At 34.8% G+C, this 26,567-nt stretch overlaps 1 protein-coding gene across 1 annotated transcript in view; it reads left to right on the top strand.

The window, feature by feature from the left end:
• Positions 1-26,567, top strand: part of LOC128656073 (ephrin type-A receptor 3-like) — a 325,679-nt gene that overhangs the window by 238,405 nt on the left and 60,707 nt on the right.

The following is a 26,567-nucleotide window of genomic DNA, read 5'->3' as shown; positions in this document are numbered from 1 at the left end:
ATTTTAAAACTGAGCTTTAATGAATCTACCACCTTTAATTTATGTGGAAACAACTTGAAGAATAATTTGTAGGGTAAAAATTAAAGGAACAATAAACATTGGGGAAAAAATCTGTGCTATGCAAAGTGGGTTAACGAATATATGGCTACATTAAAGGGACATAAAACCCGACATTTTTCCTTTTACGATTCAGATAGAGCAAACAATTTTAAACACCTTTCCAATTAATTTGTATTATCAAATTTTCTTTCACCGAGATTACAAGTTTTGCGCTAGCCTTAACCCCTTAACGACTGAGGACGTGCAGGGTACGTCCTCAGAAAAAAGGCAGTTAACGCCTGAGAACGTACCCTGCAGACAGCTGCCAGTACCCAAGATGGCCCCCAATAAGGCAGAGGGGAGGGTTAGAGAGCGGTTTTGGGGGGGATCAGGGAGGTTGGGGGCTAAGGGGGGGATCCTACACAGTAGCATATGTAAATATGCTTAAAATTTTTTTTTATTTTTTTTTACAACCCTTTTATTTTAGTACTGGCAGACTTTCTGCCAGTACTTAAGATGGAGGGGACAATTGTGGGGTGGGGGAGGGAAGGGAGCTGTTTGGGAGGGATCAGGGGGTGGGATGTGTCAGATGGGAGGCTGATCTCTACACTAAAGCTAAAATTAACCCTGCAAGCTCCCTACAAACTCCCTAATTAACCCCTTCACTGCTAGCCATAATATACGTGTGAGGCGCAACAGGATTTAGTGGCCTTCTAATTACCAGAAAGCAACACCAAAGTCATATATGTCTGCTATTTCTGAACAAAGGGGATCCCAGACAAGCATTTACAACCATTTGTGCCATAATTGCACAAGCTGTTTGTAAATGATTTCAGTGAGAAACCTAAAATTGTGAAAAAATTTACGTTTTTTTTAATTTGATCGCATTTGGCAGTGAAATGGTGGCATGAAATATACCAAAATGTGCCTAGATCAATACTTGGGGTTGTCTACTACACTACACTAAAGCTAAAATTAACCCTACAAGCTCCCTAAAAGCTCCCTAATTAACCCCTTAACTGCTGGGCATGATACACTTGTGGTGCGTAGTGGCATTTAGCGGCCTTCTAATTACCAAAAAGCAACGCCAAAGCCATATATGTGTGCTATTTCTGAACAAAGGGGATCCCAGAGAAGAATTTACAACCATTTATGCCATAATTGCACAAGTTGTTTGTAAATAATTTCAGTGAGAAATCGAAAGTTTGTGAAAAAATTTGTGAAAAAGTGAAAGATTTTTTTGTATTTGATCGCATTTGGCGGTGAAATGGTGGTATGAAATATACCAAAATTGGCCTAGATCAATACTTTGGGATGTCTACTAAAAAAAATATATACATGTCAATGGATATTCAGGGATTCCTGAAAGATATTAGTGTTCTAATGTAACTAGCGCTAATTTTGGAAAAAAATGGTTTGGAAATAGCAAAGTGCTACTTGTATTTATGGCCCTATAACTTGCAAAAAAAGCAAAGAACATGTAAACATTGGGTATTTCTAAACTCAGGACAAAATTTAGAAACTATTTAGCATGGGTGTTTTTTGGTGGTTTTAGATATGTAACAGATTTTGGGGGTCAAAGTTAGAAAAAGTGTGTTTGTTTCCATTTTTCCTCATATTTTATCATTTTTTTATAGTAAATTATAAGATATGATGAAAATAATGGTATCTTTAGAAAGTCCATTTAATGGCGAGAAAAACGGTATATAATATGTGTGGGTACAGTAAATGAGTAAGAAGAAAATTACAGCTAAACACAAACACCGCAAAAATGTAAAAATAGCCTTGGTCCCAAACGGACAGAAAATGGAAAAGTGCTGTGGTCATTAAGGGGTTAAAAAGCAGCGTTGAGAGGTCCCAACGCTGCTTTTTACCTAACGCTGGTATTACGAGTCTGACAGGTACAGACTCACCGCTCACTTTTCTTCCGCGACTCGAGACTACCGCAAATCCCCTTACGTCAATTGCGTATCCTATCTTTTTAATGGGATTTGCCTAATGCTGGTATTACGAGTCTTGGAAGAAGTGAGCGGTAGACCCTCTCCTGTCAAGACTTCGACCGCATTTAAAAGTCAGTAGTTAAGAGTTTTATGGGCTAACGCCGGAACATAAAACTCTTAACTAAAGTGCTCAAAAGTACACTAACACCCATAAACTACCTATTAACCCCTAAACTGAGGCCCCCCACATTGCAAACACTATATTAAATTTTTTTAACCCCTAATCTGCCGACCGGACATCGCCGCCACCTACATTATACATATGAACCCCTAATCTGCTGCCCCTAACATCGCCAACACCTACATTATATTTATTAATCCCTAATCTGCCGCCCCCAGCGTCGCCGCCACCTACCTACAATTATTAACCCCTAATCTGACGACCGGACATCGCCGCCACTTTAATAAATGTATTAACCCCTAAACCGCCACACTCCTGACTCGCAAACACTAGTTAAATTTTATTAACCCCTAATCTGCCCCCCCAATGTCGCCAACACCTACCAACATTTATAAACCCCTAATCTTACGACCCCTACGTCGCCGCTGGGGTTAATAAATTTATTAACCCCTAAACCTAAATCTAACCCTAAGTCTAACCCCCCCTAACTTAAATATAATTTAAATTAAACGAAATTAATTTAACATAATTTAATAAATTAATCCTATTTAAAACTAAATACTTACCTATAAAATAAACCCTAAGCTAGCTACAATATAACTAATAGTTACATTGTAGCTAGCTTAGGGTTTATATTTATTTTACAGGCAACTTTGTATTTATTTTAAGTAGGTACAATAGTTATTAAATAGTTATTAACTATTTAATAACTACCTAGCTAAAATAAGTACAAAATTACCTGTAAAATAAACCCTAACCTAAGTTACAAATACACCTAACACTACACTATCATTAAATAAATTACCTAAACTACCTACAATTAATTACAATTAAATTCAATAAACTAAAGTACAAAAAACCCCCACTAAATTACAGAAAAAAAAAAGAATTACAATAATTTTAAACTAATTACACCTAATCTAATCCCCCTAATAAAATAAAAAAGCCCCCCAAAATAATAAAATTTCCCTACCCTATACTAAATTACAAATAGCCCTTAAAAGGGCCTTTTGCGGGGCATTGCCCCAAAGTAATCAGCTCTTTTACCTGTAAAAGAAAACTACAATACTCCCCAACATTAAAACCCACCACACACACACCCCTACTCTAAAACTCACCCAATCCCCCCTTAAAAAAAACCTAACTCTAATCCCCTGAAGATCTCCCTACCTTGAGCCGTCTTCACCCAGCCGGGTACAAGTGGTACTCCATACGGCAGAAGTCTTCATCCGATCGGGGCAGAAGAGGTCCTCCAGACGGCAGAAGGCTTGATCCAAGCTGCATCTTCTATCTTCATCCTTCCGGAGCGGAGCAGAGCCATCTTCTATCCAGACCGACGAGGAGCCATCTTCTTCAAATGACGTCCTAACGAAGAGTGAAGGTTCCTTTAAATGACGTCATCCAAGATGGTGTCCCTTGAATTCCGATTGGCTGATAGGAATCTATCAGCCAATCAGAATTAAGGTAGGAAAAATCTTATTGGCTGATTGGATAAGCCAATAGGATTGAGCTCACATTCTATTGGCTGTTCCAATCAGCCAATAGAATGCAAGCTCAATCCTATTGGCTGATTGCATCAGCCAATAGGATTTTTCCTACCTTAATTCCGATTGGCTGATAGATTCCTATCAGCCAATCTGAATTCAAGGGATGCCATCTTGGATGATGTCATTTAAAGGAACCTTCATTCTTCGTTAGGACGTCGTTTGAAGAGGATGGCTCCGCGTTGGCTGGATAGAAGATGGCTCCGCTCCGCTCCGAAAGGATGAAGATAAAAGATGCAGCTTGGATGAAGCCTTCTGCCATCTTGAGGACCTCTTCTGCCCCGATCAGATGAAGACTTCTGCTGTATGAAGGACCACTTGTGCTCGGCTGGGTGAAGACGGCTCAAGGTAGGGAGATCTTCAGGGGGTTAGAGTTAGGTTTTTTTAAGGGGGGATTGGGTGGGTTTTAAAGTAGGGGTGTGTGGGTGGTGGGTTTTAATGTTGGGGTTGTATTGTATTTTTCTTTTACAGGTAAAAGAGCTGATTACTTTGGGGCAATGCCCCGCAAAAGGCCCTTTTAAGGGCTATTTGTAATTTAGTATAGGGTAGGGAAATTTTATTATTTTGGGGGACTTTTTATTTTATTGGGGGGATTAGATTAGGTGTAATTAGTTTAAAATTATTGTAATTCTTTTTTTATTTTCTGTAATTTAGTGTTTTTTGTTTTTTTTGTACTTTAGTTTATTGAATTTAATTGTAATTAATTGTAGGTAGTTTAGGTAATTTATTTAATGATAGTGTAGTGTTAGGTGTAATTGTAACTTAGGTTAGGATTTATTTTACAGGTAATTTTGTAGTTATTTTAGCTAGGTAGTTATTAAATAGTTAATAACTATTAAATACCTATTGTACCTAGTTAAAATAAATACAAAGTTGCCTGTAAAATAAATATAAATCCTAGACTAGCTACAATGTAACTATTAGTTATATTGTAGCTAGTTTAGGGTTTATTTTATAGGTAAGTGTTTAGTTTTAAATAGGATTAATTTATTTAATTATGTTAAATTAATTTAGTTTAATTTAAATTATATTTAACTTAGGGGGGTTAGACTTAGGGTTAGACTTAGGTTTAGGGGTTAATAAATGTATTATAGTAGTGGCGACGTTGGGGTTGGAAAATTAGGGGTTAATAAATGTAGGTAGGTGTCGACAATGTTAGGGGGGGGCAGATTAGGGGTTAATAAAATTTAACTAGTGTTTGCGAGGCGGGAGTGCGACGATTTAGGGGTTAATACATTTATTAAAGTGGCGGCGATGTCCAGTCGGCAGATTAGGGGTTAATAATTTTAGGTAAGTGGCAGCGACATGGGTGGGGCAGATTAGGGGTTTATAAGTATAATGTAGGTGGCGACGATGTTGGGGGCAGTATATTAGGGGTTCATAGGGATAATGTAGGTGGCGGTGGTGTCCGGAGTGGCAGGTTAGGGGTTAATTATTTAATGTAGGTGGCGACGATGTCAGGGCAGCAGATTAGGGGTTATTAAGTGTAAGATTAGGGGTGTTTAGACTCGGGGTTCATGTTAGGTGTAGACACATTTTTGATTTCCCCATAGGAACCAATATGGCTGCGTTAGGAGCTGGACGCTGCTTTTTTGCAGGTGTTAATTTTTTTTCCAGCCAGCTCAGCCCCATTGTTTCCTATGGGGAAATTGTGCACGAGCAGTCAAGCACGTTTAGCCAGCTTACTGCTACCGTAAGCAACGCTGGAATTGAGGTGAGATGTGGAGCTAAATTTTGCTCTATGCTCACCTTTTTGCGGCTAACGCCAGGTTTAAAACCTGTAATACCAGCGTTGGCTTAAGGTAGTGTTAGAAAAAAAAGCCTTGTTAGAAAAGCACCCCTGTTAACGTCAAACTCGTAATCTCGCCGTTTGTTTTTCTTTATCAAAAAGCAGGAAGGTAAGTTTAGGAGTGTGCACGTGTCTGCAGCACTACATGGTAGCAGTTTTTCAGCAATGTTATACATTAACAAGAGCACTAGATGTCAGCACTATTTCCTGTCATGTACTTCTCCAGACGTGCACACTACCTATCTAGAGATCTCTTCAACAAAGAATAACATGAGAAATATGCAAATTTGATCATATATAAATGTTTTGGAAACTTTTTTTAAATTGTATTCTCTATCTGAGTTATAAATAAAATAATGTGGGTTTAATGTACTTGCTGCAAGACTAACTCATAAAAAAATGACCTTCCCTTGAAGGCTCCTCTGGCTTCCCCTAAAGTTGCATAATTAAAAAAAAAACTGAAACAAAGATTGTTGGAAAAGTCAGACAATTAAAAGCGATCATCCATTAACTCTGTATTTTGTGCAAATGTTATATAATTATAACATAAAATGAATAAGGAAGTTTTTTTAACCACATATTCAAGTTACTGGCTTTATGACAAGTTGGTCTGAAAAAGTCACAAAAATATCTTTAGCAGACTAGATTCTTGTTGGAACTAGACAAGTATAAGTTGCTTTAAGGGACGATGAGTTAAAGGTCCCTGGGCTGGCAAGATTATTTAATAATGCTCACCAGTACTTCTATTTCCCTGGTAGAATTATCTAAAGCCACTTTTTACCCTCTAAACAGGGGCCTATACTGTATTTTCGTACGGGAAGGAGATGCATATATTACAAAAATGCACAATGAAAATCATAATTTTAAAAATTAATAATTGATCTATTCACACAAAAATATGCAGGATAACATTTTATTGTTAAAGTGCATCAAAAATCATCAAAACATTGTTCAACAAAAATTATATTTTATCAAGAACGTAAAATGTGTATGTAAATTACACAGGGATAAATCATTTTAATTCGTAATTTAAGTTTACTGGATGTACAAAAAAACATAGACATTCCTATCAATGTAATATATTTATATAAACAGTAATTCCCCAGATCCAGAATTCTAAAATCCGGACATTTTAATTAATATTAAAAAAAAAAAAAAATCTTAAAAATGATTATTCTCTGCCTATGTCTTTTGATTAGTTTTTGTGCTCTAAAATGCAAATTCTAGTCTATATTTATTTAAAACAGCTGTTACCATTCTGATTACAGCATTCTGATGGCACTATGTATACAAAAGTATTAAAATGATATAAAACTGTTGTCCTAAATGACACAATACTGTATATTGTTGTCTACATTGGTTCCATACCCTCTCCAAGCTGTGTTATTTTACTAATGTATATTTACAAATATTCAAAAATCCAAACCTACCAGTTTGGATAAAGGGTTTTCAACCTGAGTGTATAGAAATATATATATATATACAGTATATATATATATATATATATATATATATATATATATATATATTTATATCTATCTATCAATATAAATAAATATATATATATATATATATATATATATATATATATATACTGTATATAGTACATAGCAAATTATCTGTCTGAATCCAAGCCACTGCCAGCTGTCTGATGAAGCTCAGAATGTGTCAATAAAGTATAGGAGATCATACAGACACACTAATCTACATGGCTGGCCTTTTTAACTGGTCGAATAAATATATATAGGGGAAAAAAAATTAGACACCATTTGTATTAGTTTAAAGGTCGTCAGATGTGCCCGACTTTAATAGAGGTCACGTTGGGGGAGTAATTAAAAACTCCATTTATTGCCTCTCAGCAGGCAACTCCTGAATGGTTCCTCCCCACCCCGTTCCACTCTTGTAGCCTGCCCTGGCGAGTTGCAGCTGGCTTCTGGTCAGTGAAGCAGCAGGGAGTTATACACTTCTGATTACAATCATCTGCTACCTGCTACCAAAAGAGATGGACAGATGTGCACAGTTTGTTAGCATTGTAGACCCAATAATACTCCCTGCAGGTTTTAACTCCACTTTCAAGAATACTCAGTGCTTACCGCATGCAGATTTGCTCAATATTGCAAAAAGCATTTTTGTCTAGCATAGACTTTGTGTGTCTAGGTTTTATCTTCCTTATTGCTGTCTGTATTTATCGTTGGGTAAATGTGTGTAAATTATCTACATGCATCTTTGTATTACTGTATTCATTTGTATTTAGCAGACTGTATTGTTGCTCGTCAGTGAGAACGTTAGCACTTCACTATAATAACTGCAGTGAGGACTGAGTGGCCATCTCAAATCTCATTACTATATCACCAGATTCAGCAAATGTAATAACCCAATCTTACTAATTTTTAGACTTGTGCAGCACTGAATAATTTGTTTTAGACTAATCATTTGGAATGAATATTCTTCTATTACCACTTGCCTTATTTGGAGGATCCTATCGGGGCTTGATTCTGTAATCAAGGCTAGTACCAGTCATTGAGTTAGTATAAACTGCATTGTTTTTACAGTTGTTATCGGCTAAATCCGATATTCGGCACTAAATTACATGAATAGGGAACATAATAAACAATGAAAGTATAAAACAAAGTTGTTTTACTACGCATAACTAAGCATTTTATAATACAAATCTCAGTGTTTTACCATCCCTTTAAACGGGCAATTTGTTTGTAAAGTAATTAGAAAGATTTATCCTATAATATGCTCGGTGTATACAAAATGTACAAGTAACACAGTAGTGCTTTCGCTTTTATATATATATTTAACATAAATAGTCTTCGGATTATTTATAATTTGTTTACAGTATCCTATATTATAAAAGGCCAGGTATGTTTTTGCGATGCAGTCATGCGCAGTAGAGACTGCAGCATGAGACAAATGTACCTGGCCATAAGGATCAGTGTCCAGCGAACAGTGACAGACTGCGCGCGTGTCCCACTGCACGAGAAAAGGCGCGAGGCCTTAAGGATCGTGTTAGTGCGATATAGACAAGTTGAGGGCATGGGAGCATTAGGAGGGAGGCGGGTGGGCTGTTCATCACTGGAGGTGGGCGGGATCGGGTAGGACCACTACGCTGCTAAGTTGGTGGCGTGAGAGGGTAAGGAGGGAGGCGGGTAGGCGGCCCATCGATGGAGGGGGACGAGAGCACATGGGACCACTATGCTGCAGAAAAAAAAGTTGAGAGCGGGAAGGAGGGGGAGGAGGGAAAGGGGATCAGAGGGTAGGGAAAGGTTCTTGGAGGGAGATGAGATTTTGGCCCAAGTAACAGGCTTTAATACTAGTATATAATATTTTTTTAATAATAATTATTAATATTTTATAATATTTTATATTTAATATTCCAAGAACGCGTTTAAGATTAGTAATTCTTCATGTACACTAACCCGACACTGAGTTAGACCTAAAGTTCAAAACATGAAGCACGTTACGCATATTTTATATTCAGGTGTTCTTCACGGAGAAAACAATCGGCTAGATTACGAGTTTTGCGTTAGAGGCTATGCGGTGCTAACGAGTAGTTTTCTCTCAACGCTCACTTACCTACAGCGCTGGTATTACGGGTTTTTACAAACCCGTCGTTAAAAGAAAATAAGTGAGCGTTGAGCAAAATTTTGCTCATTACCACACTCCAATACCAGCGCTGCTTAAGTCGTGAGCTGGTCGTACGTGCTCGTACACGATTTCCCCATAGGAATCAACGGGGAGATCCGGCTGAGAAAAAGTCTAACACCTGCAAAAAAGCAGCGTAAAACTCAGTAACGCAGCCCCATTGATTCCTATGGGGAAATAAAATTTATGTTTACACCTAACGCCCTAACATGAACCCCGAGTCTAAACACCCCTAATCTTATACTTATTAACCGCCAATCTGCCGCCCCCAACATGGCCGACACCTACATTATACTTATTAACCCCTAATCTGCTGCCCCCAATATTGCCGCCACCTATATTATATTTATTAACCCCTTATCTGCTGCCCCAATGTCGCCGCCACCTACCTACACTTATTAACCCCTAATCTGCCGCCCCCAACGTCGCCACCACTATAATAAACATATTAACCCCTAAACCGCCGTACTCCCACCTCGCAAACATTAGTTAAATATTATTAACCAATAATCTGCCATCTCTAACATCGCTGCCACCTACCTACATTTATTAACCCCTAATCTGCCGCCCCCAACGTCGCCTCCACTATACTAAATGTATTAACCCCTAAAACTAAGTCTAACCCTAACCCTAAAACCCCCTAACTTAAATATAGTTTAAATAAATCTAAATAAAATTACTATCATTAACTACATTATTCCTGTTTAAAACTAAATACTTACCTATAAAATAAACCCTAAGCTAGCTACAATATAACTAATAGTTACATTGTATCTAGTTTAGGATTTATTTTTATTTTACAGGCAAGTTTGTATTTATTTTAACTAGGTAGAATAGTTACTAAATAGTTATTAACTATTTAATATCTACCTAGCTAAAATAAATACAAAAGTACCTGTAAAATAAAACCTAACCTAAGTTACACTAACACCTAACACTACACTATAATTAAATTAACTAAATTAACAACAATTAAATCAATTAAATTAAATTAGCTAAAGTACAAAAAATCCCCACTAAATTACAGAAAATAATAAACAAATTACAAGATATTTAAACTAATTACACCTAATCTAATAGCCCTATCAAAATAAAAAAAAGCCCCTCTAAAATAAAAAAAACCTAGCCTAAACTAAACTACCAATAGCCCTTAAAAGGGCCTTTTGCGTGGCATTGCCCCAAAGTAATCGGCTCTTTTACCTGTAAAAAAAAAAAATAACAACAAGCCCCGCAACAGTAAAACCCACTACCCACACAACCAACCCCACAAATAAAATACTATCTAAAAAAACCTAAGCTCCCCATTGCCCTGAGAAGGGCATTTGGATGGACATTGCCCTTAAAAGGGCAGTTAGCTTTTTTGCAAGCCCAAACCCTAACCTAAAAATAAAACCCACCCAATACACCCTTAGAAAAACCTAACACTAACCCTCGAAGATCGACTTACCGGGAGAAGTCTTCATCCAAGCCGGGCTGAAGTCCTCTTCGAAGCCGGAAGAAGACTTCATCCAAGCCAGGCGAAGTGGTCCTCCAGACAGGCAGAAGTCTTCATCCAGACAGCATCTTCTATCTTCATCCATCTGGCACAGAGCGGGTTCATCTTCAAGACATCCGACGCGGAGCATCCTCTTCATCCGACGACTAAAGACGAATGAAGGTACCTTTAAGTGACGTCATCCAAGATGGCGTCCCTTAGATTCCGATTGGCTGATAGAATTCTATCAGCCAATCGGAATTAAGGTAGAAAAAATCCTATTGGCTGATCCAATCAGCCAATAGGATTGAAGTTCAATCCTATTGGCTGATCCAATCATATATAGTGGCGGCGACATTGGGGGCGGCAGATTAGGGGTTAATAAGTGTAGGTAGGTTGCGGCGACATTGGGGGCGGCAGATTAGGGGTTAATAAATATAATTTAGGTGTCAGCGTTGTTGGGGGCAGCAGATTAGGGGTTCATAAATATAATGTAGGTGGTGGCGGTGTCTGGAGCGGCAGATTAGGGGTTAAAAATTGTATTATAATGTTTGCGATGCAGGAGGGCCTTGGTTTAGGGGTTAATAGGTAGTTTATGGGTGTTAGTGTACTTTTTAGCACTTTAGTTATGAGTTTTATGTTACGGCGTTGTACCATAAAACTCTTAACTACTGACTTTAGAATGCGTTACGGATCTTGACAGGGTAGGGTGTACCGCTCACTTTTTTGCCTCCCAGGACAGACTCGTAATACCGGCGCTATAGAAGTCCAATAGAAAAAAGACTTTATGAAATTTACTTAAGTCATTTTGCGGTAAGGCCAAAGAAGTGTGCGGTGACCCTAAACCTTCAAGACTCGTAATAGCAGCAGGCGTAAAAAAGCAGCGTTAGGAGCTCTTAACGCTGCTTTTTTACCCTAATGCACAACTCGTAATCTAGCCGAATGTAATTTTTTTAATTAAATATATATATATTTATATATATATATATCTGATAATGTTAATGTAAAATAGATATCTATACCTATGTATCTATAGGTATAGATATATGGGTATGGGTATAGGTATATACAGATATATATATATATATATACAGTCGTATGCAAAAGTTTAGGCACCCTTGACAATTTCCATGATTTTCATTTATAAATAATTGGGTGTTTGGATCAGCAATTTTATTTTGATCTATCAAATAACTGAAGGACACAGTAATATTTCAGTAGTGAAATTAAGTTTATTGGATTAACAGAAAATGTGCAATATGCATCAAAACGAAATTAGACATGTGCATAAATTTGGGCACCCCTACAGAAATATTGCAATAATATTTAGTAGAGCCTCCTTTAGCAGAAATAACAACCTCTAGATGCTTCCTATAGCCTGTAATGAGTGTCTGAATTCTGGATGAAGTTATTTTGGACCATTCCTCCTTGCAAAACATTTCCAGTTCAGTTAGGTTTGATGGTTGCCAAGCATGAACAGCCCGCTTCAAATCACACCACAGATTTTCAATGATATTCAGGTCTGGGGACTGGGATTGCCATTCCAGAACATTGTACTTGTTCCGCTGCATAAATGCCAGAGTAGATTTTGGGTCGTTGTCTTGTTGAAATATCCAGCTCCGGCGTAACTTCAACTTTGTGACTGATTCCTCAACATTATTCTAAAGTATCTGCTGATATTGAGTGGAATCCATGCGACCATCAATTTTAACAAGATTCCCAGTACCAGCACTGGCCACGCAGCCACACAGCCCCACAGCATGATGGAACATCCACAAAATTTTACTGTAGCTAGCAAGTATTTGTCTTGGAACTCTGTGTTCTTTTGCTGCCATGCATAACGCCCCTTGTTGTGACCAAATAACTCAATCTTTGTTTCATCAGTCCACAGCAAATTCTTCAAACATGAAGCTGGCTGTTCCAAATGTGCGTTTGCATACCTTAAGCGACTCTGTTTGTGGTGTTTGTGCAGAAAAGGCTTCTTCTGCATCACTCTCCCATACGCTGAATTGTTGAACGATGTACAGTGACGCCATCTGCAGCAAGATGATGTTGTAGGTCTTTGGAGGTGATCTGTGGGCTGTTTTTGACCGTTCTCAACATCCTTTGCCTTTGTCACTCCAATATTTTACTTCTGGCCTTAACAAGAACTGTGCATGTGGCCTTCCATTTCCTCGCTATGTTCCTCACAGTGGACACTGACAGCTTAAATCTCTGCAATAGCTTTTTGTAGCCTTCCTCTAAACCATAATGTTGATAAATCTTTGTTTTTAGGTAATTTGAGAGTTGTTTTGGGGCCCCATGTTGCCACTCTTCAGAGGAGAGTCAAAGAGATAAACAACTTGCAATTGGCCACCTTAACCTCTTAAGGACATATGACGGAATTTTTCCGTCATAAAACCATTGAGCAAACTGAAAGCTGTGTCCTTAAAGGGTTAAATACCTTTTCTCATGATTGGCTGCACCTGTCTATGAAGTTAAAGGCTTAATGGGCTCACCAAACCAATTGTGTGTTCCAATTATTCAGTGCTAGGTAGTTACAGGTATTCAAATCAACAAAATGACAAGGGTGCCCAAATTTATGCACCTGTCTAATTTTGTTTTGATGCATATTGCACATTTTTTGTTAATCCAATAAACCTCATTTCACTACTGAAATATTACTGTGTCCTTCAGTTATTTGATAGATCAAAATGAAATTGCTGATCCAAACACCCAAATATTTATAAATAAAAATCATGGAAATTGTCAGAGGTGCCGAAACTTTTGCATACAACTGTATATATATATATATATATATATATATATATATATATATATATATATATATATTTATGCTAAAGAAATAATTTTTCTGTATGTCTGGTGATTACACAGTAAAGCGCATAAATAAATACACACATATATACATATACAGTACATATATGTATATATATATATATATATATATATATATATATATCAACAAAAAGAAATTCCCCTATATACGGTTCCCAGACCAGGTGAGATGTCCACTGATTTAGGCACAACACAAGCACATAAGTCGAGATAAAGTGAATCAATTCATACCTTTATTGCGGCATGTCGGACAAACACTCTGCATACAATTGCGGTGTGACTACCAGGAGACACAGGTGTGTGTGGAGTGTGACGTCATCTGACGCGTTTCACGCCCTTCTGTCGCTTTGTCAAAGATGTGGAGGTGTGTGTTGTTAGCATACTTTTAAATGGTTACAAAAGAACCTGAAAAACTCCTCCCTTAATGTGATGTCACAGTAATAAACTGTGTTTCAAGATTCGCTAGATACATTTTATGTGATAGAAAGTGCTAAAATTAGTGATAGAAGTGCAGGTTACGTGTATTCATTCAATAGATGAATATTAGATTAAAGACTAAAGAAACTATAAAACTATAAGGCTCATAGATATTCGTACTTTATGGCAAGATTAGTGGCAGATTATTTGTATTTATTAATTTATAATAAATTACTTATGTTAGGTTCTCACTTTTATGTTACTACTTTATCAACTATTTTGTTGGTATTACATAGATGTATGTTGATGTTTCTTCATATCTACAAAGTTCTCTATTGACATTTAAATTATTTTAAGCTTCTTGCCTTTAATGTGAATAACCCTTTCATCACCATTGCAAAACTATTGCATTATTGCTTTTAGTTCGCAAATGACTTGTATTATTAAGTGACCGGGTTAGCTCAGAGTTTTAGAGCCGATGTTTCATTTCAGCACTAGAATATTAAAATATTAAAAATATTTAATATAAGAAACAGAGGTTAAACTTTATACCTGACTATTTAATTATTTAATATTGAACTTTATTTATTACATACTTCTACATTGAATGTAAATATTTATTCTATTATAGATGTTTATAAAACTATAAGGCTCATAGATATTCGTACTTTATGGCAAGATTAGTGGCAGATTATTTGTATTTATTAATTTATAATAAATTACTTATGTTAGGTTCTCACTTTTATGTTACTACTTTATCAACTATTTTGTTGGTATTACATAGATGTATGTTGATGTTTCTTCATATCTACAAAGTTCTCTATTGACATTTAAATTATTTCAAGCTTCTTGCCTTTAATGTGAATAACCCTTTCATCACCATTGCAAAACTATTGCATTATTGCTTTTAGTTCGCAAATGACTTGTATTATTAAGTGACCGGGTTAGCTCAGAGATTTAGAGCCGATGTTTCATTTCAGCACTAGAATATTAAAATATTAAAAATATTTAATATAAGAAACAGAGGTTAAACTTTATACCTGACTATTTAATTATTTAATATTGAACTTTATTTATTACATACTTCTACATTGAATGTAAATATTTATTCTATTATAGATGTTTATAAAACTATAAGGCTCATAGATATTCGTACTTTATGGCAAGATTAGTGGCAGATTATTTGTATTTATTAATTTATAATAAATTACTTATGTTAGGTTCTCACTTTTATGTTACTACTTTATCAACTATTTTGTTGGTATTACATAGATGTATGTTGATGTTTCTTCATATCTACAAAGTTCTCTATTGACATTTAAATTATTTCAAGCTTCTTGCCTTTAATGTGAATAACCCTTTCATCACCATTGCAAAACTATTGCATTATTGCTTTTAGTTCGCAAATGACTTGTATTATTAAGTGACCGGGTTAGCTCAGAGTTTTAGAGCCGATGTTTCATTTCAGCACTAGAATATTAAAATATTAAAAATATTTAATATAAGAAACAGAGGTTAAACTTTATACCTGACTATTTAATTATTTAATATTGAACTTTATTTATTACATACTTCTACATTGAATGTAAATATTTATTCTATTATAGATGTTTATTAAACTACGTTATGTTTCTAAAAGCTATTCTTACTTATGGATTTTTATTGACTTAATTTGTTGAACTTCCAAAAGTGGGATGTATTCGTTGCTATTAGTAGTAATACTTTTATGGACAATTTAGATGGTGTTTGTATAGAGAGTAAAAAGGAATATAGTTTCTTCAAAGAATTTATTATTGTTTTAATTCTTTATTTTAATTTCCTTGATATAGGTCTAAATCCCATCTAGAATTTATTCCCTTGGGTTCTTTTGTTCCTAATTTGAATATCCACTTCGCCTCTCTATCCAGCAATTTTCTAAATCTATCCCCTCCTCTCTTATTGGCTGGTATAAAGTCAATAGCTTGAAATTTGAATGCTTTTTTTTACTTTCTTCAATGGATACTCTATGGTTAGCATAATGTTTAGCTACTGGTGTTTTGGGTGGATCTTTCTCTAGTGATGTCAAATATTCACGTATTCTGTCTTTCAAAAAACGACTAGTACATCCTGTATATTGTTGTCTAGATTGAAATAAGCTTATGTCAGCTAGAGCTGAAATAGCAAGAATAAAGAGACAAGATCTAATTAATAAAACTGATAAAAAAGCTTGTAAAAAACTGACAAATTGGAAAAGTGATAACATAGTTTGTGTCACACAATACAGCAAACAATTTAACCAGATTAAAAATATAGTGAACAACAATTTAAAAATTCTTAAACTAGACGAAAAACTAGACAAATGCCTAACTAATGGCATCAAATTTGTATCAAGAAAAGCTCCAACAATTGGAAGCAAAGTTATCCAATATGTATACAATAGCTCTACTCTAAAATCAAAAGAAACATGGCTTTCTAAGAAAGGTTTTTTGTGGAAAGCATCCTTGCAATGTATGTCAACATTGTCACCTTGTAAACACATTTACATCTTCATCAAACAACACAACTCACAATATTAAGTATAGGCTAGATTGGTGTTCCAAATATGTAGTGTACCTAATAACCTGTCAAATTTGTAGACAACAATATACAGGATGTACTAGTCGTTTTTTGAAAGACAGAATACGTGAACATTTGACATCACTATTCCAGCCAATAAGAGAGGAGGGGATAGATTTAGAAAATTGCTGGATAGAGAGGTGAAGTGGATATTCAAATTAGGAACAAAAGAACCCAAGGGAATAAATTCTAGATGGGATTTAGACCTATATCAAGGAAATTAAAATAATGAATTAAAACAATAATAAATTCCTTGAAGAAACTATATTCCTTTTTACTCTCTATACAAACACCATCTAAATTGTCCATAAAAGTATTACTACTAATAGCAACAAATACATCCCACTTTTGGAAGTTCAACAAATTAAGTCAATAAAAATCCATAAGTAAGAATAGCTTTTAGAAACATAACGTAGTTTAATAAACATCTATAATAGAATAAATATTTACATTCAATGTAGAAGTATGTAATAAATAAAGTTCAATATTAAATAATTAAATAGTCAGGTATAAAGTTTAACCTCTGTTTCTTATATTAAATATTTTTAATATTTTAATATTCTAGTGCTGAAATGAAACATCGGCTCTAAAACTCTAAGCTAACCCGGTCACTTAAAAATACAAGTCATTTGCGAACTAACAGCAATAATGCAATAGTTTCGCAATGGTGATGAAAGGGTTATTCACATTACAGGCAAGAAGCTTGAAATAATTTAAATGTCAATAGAGAAAGAGAAAACACTTTGTAGATATGAAGAAACATCAACATACATCTATGTAATACCAACAAAATAGTTGATAAAGTAGTAACATAAAAGTGAGAACCTAACATAAGTAATTTATTATAAATTAATAAATACAAATAATCTGCCACTAATCTTGCCATAAAGTACAAATATCTATGAGCCGTATAGTTTTATAGTTTCTTTAGTCTTTAATCTAATATTCATCTATTGAATGAATACACGTAATCTGCACTTCTATCACTAATGTTAGCACTTTCTATCACATAAAATGTATCTAGCGAATCTTGAAACACAGTTTATTACTGTGACATCACATTAAGGGAGGAGTTTTTCAGGTTCTTTGGTAACCATTTAAAAGTATGCTAACAACACACACCTCCACATATTTGACAAAGCGCCAGAAGAGCGTGAAACGCGTCAGATGATGTCACACTCCACATACACCTGTGTCTCCTGGTAGTCACACCGCAATTGTATGCAGAGTGTTTGTCCGACATGCCACAATAAAGGTATGAATTGATTCACTTTATCTCGACTTATGTGCTCGTGTTGTACCTAACTCAGTGGACATCTCACCTGGTCTGGGAACCGTATATAGGGGAATTTCTTTTTGTTGATATTTATACCTGAGAACCAGCAGCCTGGTCTGCTAGCTTAGGTTTGTGCCGGGAGAGGCGCTGACACAGCTTCCCTTTACGCTCCCATTCAGACCAAACCGCTCACTATCCTTAACTCTCACTCACCCGTGTACATTATATATATATATATACACATATACATACATACACATATTTAGACATGCCCTTTGCAGTGAAACACCTTGACATATACCATATACCCTTGAACCCTTACAATTTTTGTTTTAATATTTATATGACAATTTATTTTATCAAATAGTGTATATATTAGTGTAACTGTAAATTTTAATGTATTTATATTGTGTTTATTGCACTTTGTTTACCTTTTATGAGAGGTTTTCAGTCATACTACTCTGACGAGCGTAAAATGGGATTGCGCTCTCGTGATCGCGTTTACTTTCAACTTGTAATACGAGCGCTAATTCTGTTGAGTGCAAAGATCCAATATCATTTGCACATCACTTGTAATTTAGTCTATAATGTGTAGATGCATTTTACCTGGACCTTACACAATAATCTGTTCATTGTAATTCATTTTGAGATGCTCACCAGAATGCTGTTGTAGTATAATAGCTTAAGCCCACATACCAATTTGTTAGATATTGCCATGCAAAAACATTGCATTCATACAAATCAAGAAATTATTCAGGAGAATTAACTGATTCAATAACTGTTTTCCAGACAAAATTGGAATACGATATACCTCCCAACCTTCCAATATTTTGTGGGTTGTTCACAGGTTGCGTCCCTCCTGCAGCTTCCCCAGTGAGGGCAAATGTCTAGGTTTCTAGGGACTGCCTTGGCCCCTCCAACCACATGTTTATCTCTGCCCACTCCTACCCACAACACAACGTCTACAGCAGACTTACCGTTCCGCCCTTCCTTTTGAAGCTCTACCCACCAAACACCAGGGGGCATTGCTCAGCAGTTATCCATAATTTCCTATCCTGGAAAGCCATCAGGAAACATTGGGAAGTATGCTATAGAAAAGAAAACAAAAAGCAAATGCATTGAACATAAAGTTTTCATGTGCCAGTCTCTAATGTTCTGAAATGGGATCAGCATCTCTAAAATGAATATTAAAGACTAAGAAAAAAAAATCTAAATGCAAAGTAAAAAAGCATCAATTAAAACTTTTATTTTAATTAAATATAAAATCTAGAAAGAAATGTATGTTTGTGTACAAATGATTCTGAAGTGTTAATTGTTCATTGACTGATATGGGCAAAGTCCAAATCTTTACAATCAGAAGCATAAAATACAGTAAGTAATATCTGTCAAAAATATTCTTTTAAATATGAAACAAAAGAAAATTTCCTGTATAGAACACTCTCTGTGTCATGAAGAGGAATGGACTGTAACAGGGAGACATGTTTTTGGTCTATGAAAGCAAACATAACAACCTTGTAGCCCTTAATAATGTGCATATTGTCTTCAAGGGCAAGCTTCACATCAATGGGTATATTTATGGTGCATATTGTATAGATGAATGTATACATCTAAATAACTAGTCTATCTTAGTCTCACAATATGCCTTTATGACTGTCAGTTTATTCAATCATGGAGTCCATCTTTTGTTGAAGAGGGAACCAGTTTGTATTGTGAGGCATGAGGTGGAAATTAATCTGTGTACTTTAAAAGGACATAAAAGACATTTTAATTTCTTTCATAAAATATTTCATTCTAGATAGTAACGAGAACGCTGCAGTTTACTATCAATATTCATTTTGCCCCCTTTCCCTGTAAATTGTTTTCTTAATTCCTGAAATAACTAGATGAACATTCTCCAGATTTTAGAAGTCTTATCTTGCTACTCTAATCTTAGATATTGCTTAGATATATTAGTACAGTATATAAGTATTGTAGCCTATTTATAGATGTTGATAGCTTCAGCAGAGGAGAAAAGATGCTTCTCAAAGGGTATGAAAACAATACAGTTTTTCTAAACAAATCACAGTTTAAATACTCTTAAACATTCACATGTGTGTGTGTGTGTGTATATATATATATAAGATCTTAAAGGGACATAATACTGCTAAGCACAACTACAATATCATGGTTACTACTGACCATGCTATTGTTTCCTTCTGAGCCTGCAGCTCTCTTTAAAACTGTTTTCTTAATTTAATACCGTTCGAATACTGGTAAGTGAAGCTCCACTTCTTCACACTGGGCATTGCCATCTTAGGGCTAGATTACGAGTGAATCCAATAGAAAAAGCTTACATTCTAATAGTTGATTTAAATTTAAAAATGAAAATCAGCCAATAGGAATTCAAGGGTACCTCTATATAAAGGAGGCACCTTTCATTTAAAATTGAGTGTGCAGCAGGTTTGATGATTGCCATATTTGGAGTTTAGTGATAGTTTTTTTTGGGTGTTTTTGTTTTGTTTTTTAATAATAGTTTTTTTTTTGTCAACAAAAGAGCTAAATGCCCTTCTAAGGGCAATGCCCAACCAAATGCCCTTTTTAGGGCATTTTATTAGAATAGTTTTTTTAGATAGCCTTTTTTGGGTGGGTGGGGGTTACTAGTATTGTATAATGGGGTAGTATTTTTTTGTGAAAAAGTGCTTAATCACTTTTGGGCAATGCCCTACAAAAGCCCTAAAGCTATTGCTATAGTTTATTTCAGTCTTAGTATAGGGTTTTTATTTTATTTTTTTGTTTGTTTTTTTAAGTGGGACTTTAGTTTTAGAGTAGCTGTAACTGTTTTTTTTTTATTTTTGGTATTATTTTTGTAATGGTAGATTTTTTTAATGTAATGTTAGTTTTTCCAGGTAATGTTAGTTTTTTTTTTTAAAGGTAATGTTAGTGTTTTTATTTGGGGGGGGGGGTAAATTAGGGGGTATTAGGGTAGATGTGTTAGTGGGGTTAGCTTGTTAGGGGGTTTAGATGTTAGTGGGTACTTTGTGATGAGGGTTGTGGCAGTTTAGGGGTTAATAGTGTAGAGAGGTATTTTGCAATGGGGGTTGTGGCGGTTTAGGAGTTAATAGTGTAGAGGGTAAATTTGCTGTGGGGTTTGTAGCAGTTTAGGAGTTAATAGTGTAGAGGGGTACTTTGCGATGGGAGGTTGTGGCAGTTTAGGGGTTAATAGTCTAGAGCAGTACTTTGTGATTGGGTTATGGTGGTTTAGGGGTTCAGGTTGTAGTCAGGAATTTTGAGATGGGATTGTGGCGGTTTAGGGGTTATTAGTGTAGGGATGTACTTTGTGGTGGGTTATGTGGTGGTTTAGGGGTTATTAGAGTAGGGAGCTTATGACAATTAGGGTTAGTTCACAAGTATGGGTGTTAGATTTTTTATTTTCACTGATCTCGCACCATTGAAGTGTATGGAGGAGTATGTTAACACGGATGTGATATTCTTTGTTCGAAGGTATACTCTGCAGCTAATTTAACAAGTAATTGGAAACATATTTTGGAGAAATAATTTTACAGTACACTGTCCCTTTAACAATGTAAGGAAGCTGCAATACAACAAAGCTTTGGGAGTTAAAAAAAAAAAAACAATAACAGCAACAGCAAGAAACAAAACAGTATCAATAGATAAGATCAGCTATTACAATCTACTGCTTGACATGGTTTCCTCAAGAGGACTGAATCCCTGCACAAGAGGAGATCACTATCTTTCTTTATCTTGTTTCTTTAATTCATTTATATGTATCTGAGGCAGAGATAAACAGTCTATGTTACAGCCTTACGTAATTTTGTTAAAAAATCTTAATAGTATCAAACCAGCAAAGATCCCGGCTTTACCACAATTATCTTGACGTGTGTTTGCAAATATGAATAATGGGATTTTGCTGTATAAAACAATAGGTCACGCTGAATAATCCTAAGGTTATTTTCAACAAGGAGCTATATGGAATGATACAGAATTTCAGTCATATAAAAAGCATGGTTTGGCACATTAAGCTAAGCGTATGTACTCTACTTCAGCTAGCATTAGGAACTATTAAGTAATTGAATAAAGGCGCAGTGGTAAATTATGAGCGTCATACTTTAATATAACTTCAAGCATACAAAAGAGAAACGTGTGAAAGCCAGTGCTTCTATTAAATCTTTCACAGCTATAGGGAAGAGTAACAAGCTACAAAAGAGGTTTGCCCTCATTTTTAATGAATGTATCTTTCCATTAGAATCGATCATGCTCTTCAGAATAGGCCTACTTTAAATGAGTGACGTCTAATTTTATCAGATATGTGCAAATTAGTATCTGCTAAATTCAGAGGGTGACCACAGTTATGTCAGATATTTGTACCCAAGAGGACCTGTATAGGATTAGAGGAAAGTGATGAAGCTGGTGTAGCTTTTGAGGATTTTAATTGGAAAAAATATATAGATAAGTGGATCAATTAAATTGGAATCTGGGTATAAATGGGGGACTTTCATTTTGGAAAGTTATGATGCAAACAGAGATTTTTTCCTATCCTATGGGAAGAAGTTGCAAGCTCAGCTGCCTCTTTGTCTTGATTCAAGAAGCTTCCCCACCCTCCCTCTCTGTTATCAGTTAAAGTCTCTTTGCATAAATGTTTTGTAGATGATCCATTTATATAACCCATCTGGTAGTGTTTTATTTAAAAAAAATGTTATAAAACAGAATTGTAGGTTGTAGACAATTAGGTTGTGGACAGGTAGCACTAAAGTGGCATAGGTATATGGGTCAGGACAGTTAATTATTGTGAAGGTTGTGGAACCCTACATTTTTATTATTATTTTTTAATTTATTTTAATTTTTCCAAGCAATACATTGATAATCTTAATAATAGTAAGAAAAAACAAAACAAAAAGAAAGACTTACAGTCAACATACATTCTAAACAAAATCAAATTATATCTTGTCCCATTTATGGTAACTAATTGCTCCGTTTTCTATTATTTTCTACAAGCCTGTAATTATAGAAATACATAATTCTCTTTAATATATGTCAATTATTGAAAAAATATCATGTTAAAATCTTTATTCATACATAAGGGAATATATATTTCTGATTTAAAATTCCAATAGACTCAAATGTTTCAAACAGAGATCTCTATCATCCAAATTATAAGAGATAACCTCACGATGAAGTGTAAACCAATTTTTTCATTCTCATCTCTACTAGGGTCTCTTCAGATACTATCCTTAGCACTTTTTAGCCTGAGCACTACTGTAGTGGAGGAGGCTATTACAATCAGTGGCTTTTGTAAAGAAATCATTTTCTTTATTTAGCAAATCCATTATTAGCGACTTTGGTATGTAAAAAATCCATACTAACACACTGAAAGTGAGATTAAACTTTATATAAAAAAATATTCACATAGATAGGGATGAAGTAGACTCCTAGATCCCTAGATTGTAATTGCAAACAATATTCATCCTGAAGCAAAACAAATGCTCCTAAAACCTATTTCCAATAAATCAAAAATAACCGCCCTAGAAGTATATCCAGTGCAGAAAGAACTTACTTGCAGTTTGCAATCTATCAAATCTGGAATTCCAAAATCCAACCTTATTCTGAATCACAAACCTTTTATTTGATATTTGATTAAAAATAAAATTATCAAAAATTACTATTTTTCACGACTGTAAATCACATTAAATTCTGTTGTGTTCTAAAATGCAAATAGCCTTTATTTATTTAAAACAACAGATAATATATTCTGATTACAGTAATGTAGTATCTTTCTGAGGGTAATATGTATTAAAAAATATATAAAACTACATTTAGCTTACATGTATTAGCTTTATGACATATAAATATTGCCTCAATGAAAATGATAATGATGTTTACACTTGGTTCCATCCCCTCTCCATATATATTTATTTAAAAAAAAAAAAAAAATATATATATATATATATATATATAGATATATACCAATGACCCCAGTATTAAAGGCCTTCAAAACAAAATATTAAATCTTTTCAATTCTATACAAGTGATTACAAAATAATACGTGTCATATCTCTCAAGTTTTTCTAAATTACACAAATATAATCATCCCTATCTAAAATAACTGTATCTCTGCCCTTATCTGCTTATTTGCTTATTATCTTTTGATAATGCAATAGCTGGTCTATTTGCATTTTTTATTCTGTATGCTGTTGTTACACCTTTCATCATGTTTCTGTAATCTTTGAACGTCTTTCTCCTTTTGGAAGTCAAATGTATTATACTTGAATTAAAGATCTGAAGTCCAAATTTACTTTTTCTTTTTCAAACCTATTTGTTTTAAAAGGACAGTCTGCTTGAAAATTGTTATTGTTTAATTAAAAAGATAGATCATCCCTTTATTACCCATTCACCAGTTTTATATAACCGACACGGTTATATTAATATACTATTTACCTTTTTTTTACTATTTACCTTTGTGATTACCTGTATCTAAGCATCTGCAGACTGACCCTTATCTCAGTGCTTTTTACAATCTTGTATTTGAGCCAATCAGTGGTTCTCGTATATCTATTATCATTCTCCACTGGAGTGAGTACAATGTTATCTATATGGCAAACATGAACTAGCACTAGCTAGCTGTTGTGTAAGATTTAAAAAACACTGGCATAAGGGGCAGCCTGCTGGGGCTTAGAATCAGGCAAACTTACAGGTTAAAAAGTATATTAATATAACAATGTTGGTTGTGCAAAGCTGGAGAATGCGTAATAAAGGTGTTATCTATCTTTTTAAACAAAAACAAACAAAACAAGACGGTCCCTTTAACTCAAAGTTATTCATGATTTGTAAGTGATATTTCATTACCTAGTACAACCCCTGCTGATGGATTAACATTTGTACTGAGAAAAAAGGTAAAAAAAATTCTGCAGTTTAAAAAAAGTAAATAAAAATAAAGCCCATGGTAGGACAAAATGAAAGACCATTTTCCAACACATTGATCTCTTTGACTTTTTGTATAGATATATTAACCACTAATAAGTCATCATTTTCCATTATGGTTGTCAGGTTCAATTCATCCTGTGTAGTGGGTTCTCTCTATACACTGTGGTGTTTCCTCAGATAATGGCGTCATTGCCTCTATAGATATTTAGGAAGCAACTAGAGGTTGCCGGTGTCGAACTGTACCCCATTTTATCTCACTGTGCTGAACTGCTTTATTCATAAGTAAAACATAACCTTCTTGTTGATCATATGATCATTAGTCTTTACTGTCACTTTGATATTTGGCCACCATTGAGACTTATATTTAAAGGACACTAACATCAAAATTGAACTTTCATGATTCAGATAGAGCATACAATTCTAAAACAACTTTCCAATTTACATGATTAATCTTTGCTCAGTCTTTTTAAAAGCAAACTCTTTGAGGCACTAGCTTCTACTGTGCATGTGCAAGAGTTCACATATATGTATATGAGTCTGTAATTGGCTGATTACTGTTCTATGGTACAAAGGGCATTGAAATAGCAATCTTTGACATTTCTTAAAAAAAGAAATCTACTGTGAATTTGAAATTCAGAGTAAGTGCTGTTGCATTGCCTTTTCATTGTGCATATGTGGATTAATCAATTCTATTGTTTTTGATGGTCCTTTATGATTACATGCAACCATACAGAGATTCACACTGTACACCCAGCAGTGGCTGCACTCATTGATCCTCCAGGGTTACACAGAGGAGAAAGATTTAGATAATAAAATGTATGGCAAATACATTGAACTGAAAATGTGGAACTGACCCATAGTGGAGCTTTGCATTAACAAAATGTGTTAACCCTATTCCCAGAGGTTGGAGATCTCTGTTTTAGTGCAGTCACATTAGTAGTTAAGTTACATCCATTTAAAAGAAACGTGATCTCATGGTGTAACCGGATAGACTCTGTGTTAATGTTCTAGTCCTAGAGGTTAGTGGCATCTGGGGACCCAGAAGAAACAGAATTGCTTGGACCAGTTATAAGAGTACACTTTTAGTACAGTTAAGTCTTTTGTATTTTAACACTGTGTTGGGTTTAATTTGGCAACTGGGAGATACTTAGAAGAGAGATAAATATGTCTTAACTTATTGCTAGTGCATGTGACTAAAACAAAGCTCTGTTTAATAGTCACAAATCAGGATAAACGAGTGACTCATAATTTTGGAACTTTAATGTAGAATCATTTCCCTTTATATGATGCTTATTCTGCAGATGGAGGTGAGATAAAGATCTAGCAACCAATAGTCTTGGGAATGATGTCAGTGGCATTGCCAAGAGAATTTTTTTTGTTCAGGTTTTATGTTTTTACTAATAGACAGTATCATGTATTATGCATACATTTATTGAGAATTAGTGTTTAGCTTGACCTACGGGTAGTGAACTGGCGAATATAAATTGTAGCATATTGTGTTAAGTGCTTTTCCCCTTTCAGTGAATAACCCTATATTTAAACATATTATTCTCAACTTACAGAGGACTCTGTGTTTATCAATACGGACATCTCATTAGGCTAACCATTTGTCTGCAAGTCAGAAAAAGATTTGGATTTTATTTACTTATTTTTTTACATACACAAAAATACTAAATCTTCACAAAGACAGAAACAAATAGATGGATACAAATAAATATACTGTACAGGCTCGAGATCTTTTTAAAAATACATCTGAGCTAAGGCACAAATGCCCTTTTCACACTTTTTTAAACAACATAAAGATCAAAACAATCCGGTCATGTATTAAATGTTGAAAACAAGACTCAGGGCAAATTGATTTGTATGGTGCCCACAGCCCACAGTCAGATCTAAAGTGAGGTGGAT

This window comes from Bombina bombina, chromosome 4 (assembly GCF_027579735.1).
Source record: "Bombina bombina isolate aBomBom1 chromosome 4, aBomBom1.pri, whole genome shotgun sequence".
In the NCBI taxonomy this organism is placed as follows: Eukaryota; Metazoa; Chordata; class Amphibia; order Anura; family Bombinatoridae; genus Bombina; species Bombina bombina.
Note: the sequence above shows the minus strand (reverse complement) of the source record. Positions and strands in the feature narration are given on the sequence as shown.